The 5,473-nt window shown below is 42.0% G+C and overlaps 1 pseudogene; it reads left to right on the forward strand.

Moving 5' to 3' along the window:
* The first annotated feature begins 4,813 nt into the window (after positions 1-4,813).
* On the forward strand, positions 4,814-5,205 carry LOC138429757 (large ribosomal subunit protein eL34-like; annotated as a pseudogene).
* The last annotated feature ends 268 nt before the right edge of the window (positions 5,206-5,473 follow it).

Below are 5,473 nucleotides of genomic sequence, written 5' to 3' on the forward strand. Positions count from 1 at the left end.
TGTTGAGTGTTTGCCTTACATGGAGGAAAGTGTGTCCGGACTCTTCACTTCCCTCTTCCATTTCCCTATTTAAAGTATCCTTTGAGTCTTGAGTATAAACTGAACTGTATATATAAAATCCTGAAGTAAACATGGAAAGTAGACTTCATTTGTGGGCTGATAATAGGTGGCCAGAAATAAGGAATTGAGGTTAATTTGATTCCTGGTTGAATAAGTCTTAAAGTTCTAAATTGCACTTACTAAATTGGCTTACGCAATCTGTGTCCAGCAGCGAGCAGTAATAGGTCCAGAAGCACTAGGTAGAGACTACAATGGGTTTCCTTAATGGCTCTGGTTCAGGAAGTTTATTGTAGGCAATAAAAAGTTACTGAAAGGATGTTGGGGAGCTAGGGTAAGATTGGTACTTTAGAAACAGCTGTGTAAATAGAGATTAGGAAGACAGTGGCTTAAGGAAGAAAAGAGACTAGTTCTAGTGTGAGGTCATGATCCTGAAATACTTTGGTCCAGGGCACTGGACTGGTAGAGAAGAACAGGTTTACATTAGCAGCAACTCAATTCATTTCCTTGATATTATTTCCGAAGTGTACCTACAGTCCTGTATGCCATTGTTGGTACTCGGTTTAATGTTTTCTGATGCAACATTTAATACGTAAAGAAAAACATTAAGTGATTTAAGGAATGTAAGGGTAATAACGAAAATGCTATTCACATCAGGAAAGCCATTCAGGACTGAGTTTAGTTTGGGGAAATGTTGCCTTTAAATGAAACCAGCTTGACTTTAAAAGAGCTCTTTTGCTGTGATTCTTAAGGCACTCTTTATTTCCAGACATCTCCGTCGCAGGGGAGTTCCACCCACTGCTAGCCTCACCCTTTTCCAGCCTCACAACACGTTCCACTTGAGCTTTCAGATACTCAAGCAAAACCACACTCAGTGCTTACTAATCTCGGCCCCACGTCTAGACTATATCTCCCACATTCACTGTGGATTTTGGCATCTAGAACTCACTGTTTATCATACGTTCTGTGATCGGTTAGGTCGGTTTCATCACCTGGATGCATTGTTAATCACTTTGAGCTCAGCTGGCCTTCACTTTAATTGCAGTCCACTCCTTTGACAATTCTCTTGAGTTAATCACCGCCTGTCATCATACCCATCTTAAAGTTTCAACTCCAGTGTGTCACCTGCCATCTACTTTTTCCTGTTCGCCTTATTTAGACCTGAGGTTTCAGCTCGTCCCTTGGTCACTTACTGTCTTTCCTTCCATAGCTGCCTGTATCGCATCATTTCAACCACATGCTAACACTCTCAAAACCTGCTCACCCTTACCCACCTTGCTTATCTAAACAGCTCAGTCCCCCAAACTAGATACAGGTGCTGATAACTGCTGCTTAACAAAAGGCTTGAAAGAAAATGGAAGAAATAACTGCCAGGCACTGTGCTAGGCGCAGGCCTTACTTGACCCTTCAGAGTTCTAATGACTCATGTTTAGTGCTGCTTTGAGTAGGAAACTCCACTACCTGTGAGGTTCAGCCCAACCCGGAGTACTCCAGCTAGTGCCTAAGTAGTCCACCTAAATAACCCCTGCCATTTGGAGTTGCACATGTGAAACCCACCTACCTTTGCTGGTTTCCAAAAAGGTCATATTCTGTCTTAATTGACTGCTGTGGCTGGAATTTCTCCCAAGTTTCTACCCATTGTTTGAGTTAGCTTGATTGTTTTGAGTTCTCAGGGTTGCCTGCCTACCTCACAACACCCTCAGGACACAGTTGCATCACCGAATATGCTATAGTATTAACTCTCCAAAGTGCTTACTACGAACTGTCTGTCCTCCACTGCGTCATGGAAGCCAGCAATATGTCAACTTTTTTAAAGATAGGAATATAACTTTTGAGCTCCTATAGGTCTGGGAGGTGGTGTCCTTCCAATGACTAGGTGCTTTAGTGTGCCAAGGATAAACAAAGCCTTATAATTAAGGGTCGAAAAATAACTCCTTTGCTAGTCTCAGCATGCCAAATGAAAGCTAATCCCTCCAAGATGTTTAAAGCAGGGATTCGGAGAAGGTAGGCAGCTAGTTTCAATGGTTGGTTTATTCTGATTTATGCAAGTGTCCCAGTCTATGTCTTGTCCACATTTTCCTGTCTTTAATTCTTTCAATGAGCTCTGTTCTTACTGTACAAAACTATATAGAACAGAACCTCTTGATTCGGAACCTTCATTAAAGTCCTTTTACACTACTGCCATTAAGCCAGCTTCAGTGGGTTTCTTAGCAACAATGAAAACCTCACTAGCACACATATACACATACAATGTATCCTGCTTTGTTTTATATACCATGTGTCTAAGTCGCTCAGTCATGTCTGACACTGCAACCCCATGGACTGTAACCCACCAGGCTCTGTCCTTGGGATTTTATAAGCAAGAACACTGGAGTGGGTTGCCATTTCCTCCTCCAGGGGATCTTCCTGACCCAGGATTCAAACCTGCATCTCCTGTGTCGCCTGCATTGCAGATGGATTCTTTACCTGCTGAGCCATCGAGGAATCACGTCCTTTTGATTTTTAAGAACTGAGAATGATTTTGAAATGGAACTGAATAAGCCATATAAATCCTTGATAAAGGATAATGTGATAATGTGGTTATTAATACTATAGCATATTTGGTGATGCAGTTGTGTCCTATAAGTGAGTAACAGGTATACAATATGAAAGAAATGGGGTTAACAGGAATATTCAAAGATTTCATGTGTGGACTTCCCTGGTCATCCACTGGTTAAGAATCCACCTGTCCATGCAGGGGACCTGAGTTTGATCCCTGGTCAAGGAAGATCTTGCATGCTGTGAAACAGTTAAGCCCTCTGGCCACAACTAGTGAGCCCACATGCTGCAACTACTGAAACCCATGCTCCGCAACAAGAGAATGCACCACCGTGAGAAGCACAAGCACGGCAATGAAGAGTAGCCCCTGCTTGCCACGGGCAGCAACAAAGACCAGGTGCAGCCAAAATAATGACCACATGAATTTTTTCAGTAACTTCAAGTATAAACAGTTTATTTACCAAGGCTTTCTTTGTTGACTTTGAAATTATTTTTAATGTCATGTTAAAAGGATTTTAAAATAGTTATTGATCATTTCATTATGCACTTGGGCAGTGATTTTTTTTTTTTTTTAACCAACACCAACATGAATCTTTTCCACTCTGCAATGTGGCTGTTTAGTAATTTGCTATGAAGTTGGCTTGGCCAGTATAAATCTTTCTCAATTTAGTTTTCTATTTTTAAAGTTTTTAGTGGTACAGCAGCCAAAATGGCTATCATCAAAAAGTGCATAATAAATGCTAGAGAGGGTGTGGAGAGAAGGGAACCCTCCTACACTGTTGGTGGAAATTAAATTGGTACAGCCGCTATGGAGAACAGTGTGGAGTTTCCTTAAAAAACAAAGCAGAGCTGCCATATGACCTTGCAAACCTGTGCATATATCTGGAGAAAAATATCTGAAAGGATTCATGCACCCCCAGTGTTCATTACAGCACTGTTTCCAATAGCCAAAACATGGAAGAAACCTAAATGCCCATCCATAGAGGAATGGATAAAGGAGATGTGGTACACAATGGAATATTATTCAGCCATTAAAAATAATGAAATGATGCCATCTGCAGCAACATTGGAGAAGGCAATGGCACCCCACTCCAGTACTCTTGCCTGGAAAATCCCATGGACAGAGGAGCCTGGTGGGCTGCAGTCCATGGGGTCGCGAAGAGTTGGACACGACTGAGCGACTTCACTTTCACTTTTGACTTTCACGCATTGGAGAAGGAAATGGCAACCCACTCCAGTGTTCTTGCCTGGAGAATCCCAGGGATGGCAGAACCTGGTGGGCTGCTGTCTCTGGGGTCACACAGAGTTGGTCACAACTGAAGCAACTTAGCAGCAGCAGCAGCAGCAGCAGCAGCAACATTGATGGACCTAAGAGTATCATACTGAGTGAAGTAAGTTAGAGAAGGAGATATATGGTATGACATCCCTTATATGTGGAATCTTAAATGATACAAATCAACAGAAACAGACTCACAGAATGAACTTATGTTTGCCTTGGGGTGTGGGGAGGGGAAGGATGTAGGGAACAGATAGTTAGGGAGTTTGGGATGGACATGTACACACTGCTATATTTAAAATGGATAGCCAACAAGGACCTACTTACAGCACATGGAACTCTGCTCAATATTATGTGGCAGCCTGGATGGGAGGGGAGTTTGGGGGAGAATGGATACATGGATATGTATGGATGAGTCCCTTCACTCTTCACCTGAAACTATCACAACATTGTTTGTTAATTAGCTATACCCCAATACAGAATAAAAAGCTTAAAAGACAATTGAGTTGCAAGCTGAGAGAAAAAGTCTTTTAGTGGTAAAAGATACTGATACAAGGACTTCCCTGTTGGTCCAGTGGTGACGAGTCTGTCCGCCAGTGCGAGGACACAGGTTTGATCACTGGTCTAGGGAGATTCCACATACAGAGCAACTAAGCCTCTGCGCCACAACTGCTGAACCCACACTCTAGAGCCCAGAAGCTGCAGCTAATGAAGCCCAAGCACCCTAGAGTCAGTCCTCTGCAGTAAGAGAAGTAACCTCGGTGAGAAGCCCTCGCATTGCAACTCGAGAGTAGTCCCCGTTCACAACTAGAGAACGCCCGCATGCAGCAACAAAGACCCAGCACAGTAAAAAAAAAAAAAAAAAAAAATTTAAGATACTAATACAAGAGTGGACATACATTTAAGATTTAAAATATTCTTTTGCTCTTCCGGGGACGGCATCTAGAGCCATTCAGGATGGTGCAGCATCTGACGTACCATCGTAGGCTGTCCTACAATACAGCCTCTAACAAAACCAGGCTGTCCCGAACCCCTGGTAATAGAATTGTTTACCTTTATACCAAGAAGGTTGGGAAAGCACCAAAATCTGCATGTGGTGTGTGCCCAGGCCTACTTAGAGGCGTTCGTGCTGTGAGACCAAAAATTCTCATGAGGTTGTCTAAGACAAAGAAACGTGTCAGCCGAGCACATGGTGGTTCCATGTATGTTAATGTGTCCGCGACAGGATCAAGCACGCTTTCCTCATTGAAGAGCAGAAGACCATTATGAAAGTATTGAAAACACAAGCACAGAGTCAGAAAGCCAAATAAAAAATGAGCCATTTATGAGTAAAATATATATATTCTTTTGTGGAGACACACCTCAAAATTTTGATAATTGCTTATAAATATGTTTTTACCTAGGCTTAATGATATTTGATTAAAGCTGGTAGACTGACTCTTTTTCATCTCCTAAAAATTAACAAATTTAATGAAACATGAATATAGGGCAACCTATACCAGTGTTAGGAACCAGGTAAAATATAAAAGGGGCAGACATAGTCACAAATGTGTGATTTCTACCACAATACCACATTTTTAAAGTTTGGGTTTTTTCTATTTC

The sequence above is a fragment of the Ovis canadensis genome, chromosome 24, assembly GCF_042477335.2.
Source record: "Ovis canadensis isolate MfBH-ARS-UI-01 breed Bighorn chromosome 24, ARS-UI_OviCan_v2, whole genome shotgun sequence".
Lineage (NCBI taxonomy): Eukaryota > Metazoa > Chordata > Mammalia > Artiodactyla > Bovidae > Ovis > Ovis canadensis.